The 2,295-nt window shown below is 45.4% G+C and overlaps 1 pseudogene; it reads right to left on the bottom strand.

Annotated features, from left to right (window-relative positions):
- Positions 1–718: 718 nt before the first annotated feature.
- On the bottom strand, positions 719–836 carry LOC124596965 (annotated as a pseudogene).
- Between the last annotated feature and the right edge of the window lie 1,459 nt (positions 837–2,295).

Genomic DNA, 2,295 nt, shown 5'->3' with positions numbered 1-2,295 from the left:
TAACCGATCTAACAACTGCACCAGACGCTTGTTGTGACACTTGGTATCTTATATGGGCGTTGCCAACCGCAGTGTTGTCTTCTGTCTGTTTACATATCTCTGTATTTCAATATTCTTGCATATGCTAGTCTCTTTGGTGCTTGAGTGTAGTATTTATATGCACTAGAACGGCGTCTTGGTATCTGTGACAAACTTCATACGAGTTTCTGTACGAAGTTATTCAGGATGCACTCTTACCGTTTTCGTGTGTTACCGGCGTGGATTTTGGTACTGTAAAGGAACTCTACACGCTACGATTTGAATCTTGTTACTGCAGCTGTATCAGTTGTTAAGTTTACTCGTGGCTCTACCACAGTTTTGCTGTTTTTTGTTTGTAGATGTCTTAAAGTAAATGTTAAGCTACCTAGATGTTTGCTGTCTAGATACTGCCGATTTTTAACTGTTTTGTTGAACTTCCTTATTGACGACTGTAAACTGCCTTTTTGTTTGTTGTATTTAAATTATTTATTGGCGCAAAGCACTCCGTCTTCAGGCCACAAGTGGCCCATCTGGACCATCCAACCGCCGTGTCATCCTCAGCTGAGGATGCGGATAGGAGGGGCGTGTGGTCTGCACACCGCTCTCCCGGCCGTTATGATGGTTTTCTTGACCGGAGCCGCTACTATTCGGTCGAGTAATTCTCCAAGTGGCATCACGATGCTTAGTGCACCCCGAAAAATGACAACAGCACATGGAGGCCTGGATGGTCACCCATCCAAGTGCCGGCCACGCCCGACATCGCTTAACTTCGGTGATCTCACGGGAACCGGTATATCCACTGCGGCAAGACCGTTGCCTTATGGGCGCAAGAGGGCAGTTAAATAACTACTTTACTAATTCTTAAATTTGGTGAGATTACCACCATTTGCCTGAACTAAATTGCTTATTTCAAATAAATTTGTGAAATTCTTTTCTGCCACGAGTGAGCTTACTTGCGTACCATTCCAGTTTCCACTCGTCATTACACCATTCCTGTGACCTTGATAGCAATGAACTTAACTCCACACAATAATTTTGGCACATAGTACGTCGTACTACATTATTGGTGCATCTAATTCTCCGTAGTCCCACTCCAATCAACGTTTACTTATCCCGGCCCACATAATGCGCTCCTGGGGCCCCCGCACTGTCGGAAACAGATATAACTCGTAGGTAATCCACACCTCACGGTGGCTCTCTGCCGACAGGTTAATTCTGTAGTTAGCCTACAGAAGATGTGCCTTGGGGTGCGCGCTAGAGAGAGTGGTCCCATTTCTCTGCGATACCTGCGTGGAAGATAAGCGCGCGCACCAGCAGCTGCAGCAGGTAGTAATGTGGGTGGCGGTCGGCCCACTCCACAACTTGAAGTACGGCCTGGTGCTACGCCGCGCTCCAGCAGATGGCGACAGCGACTAATGGCTGGATGGCGCCCAGTCCACGCTACACCGACCGATACTGGAGCAGCGGAGGGATCCACGTCTTACCTTCCAGCAGGTGTGGGTGGGCTGAACACGAAAATCGTTCAGCAAATATCGTGTGTTTTCCTTTCTCTTCATCATCCTCATGAGAGATCTAATGCAGCCCACAACATGCCACTGCTTCCCCTTCGGCGCCACCTTCACTTCAGAGGCAACTAACGCAAGACGACCTCGATTATATGTAGCGCACATGCCTATATTAGTCTTTCCCTCTACTAGCACGGAAATTACTCTCGAATCTTGCCTTCGCTTCTTGGCACCACGTCTGTTCTTGTAGAGTCTTCTTTCCACGATGTTCAACGCAGGACCAACTCATTTCCCACCAGACCACGTGATTTTCACCTTCCTCCACCTACATGTATCATGCGCTTCGCTGCTTTTCTTTCTCGATCTGCTCACATTCAGCAATTCGCTTCCCAAACGTTGTGCTTAAACATATTCTCAGAAATTCCGTAATCAAATTAAGAGATTTGTTTGATACTTATTTGTTTCAGTGATGAATTCCGCGTGACTGTCCTAGTTTGTTTCTTCTACTGTGGTTACTGACTAACCTGTTGGTCAGTTGCATTTCACTTGTAATAAAGCTTTAGCATTTACTATGAACACCGAAAGATCTTTCTCCCAAAATATTCTCTAATTAACAGATTATGAATAAGTATTGGATATTATCTGCAACTACACAGGCTGAGCTAGACGAATGCGTAACTGTATCTTCCACGACAGATTTTTATGGAAGTATACTAATTGTGTTTATGTTTCATTAGTCCCGCAATAGATATCTATGTAAATTATTCCAACA

The sequence above is a fragment of the Schistocerca americana genome, chromosome 2, assembly GCF_021461395.2.
Source record: "Schistocerca americana isolate TAMUIC-IGC-003095 chromosome 2, iqSchAmer2.1, whole genome shotgun sequence".
Taxonomy (NCBI): Eukaryota; Metazoa; Arthropoda; class Insecta; order Orthoptera; family Acrididae; genus Schistocerca; species Schistocerca americana.
The sequence above is the reverse complement of the archived record's forward strand: the minus strand, read 5'-3'. Positions and strand labels throughout refer to the sequence as shown.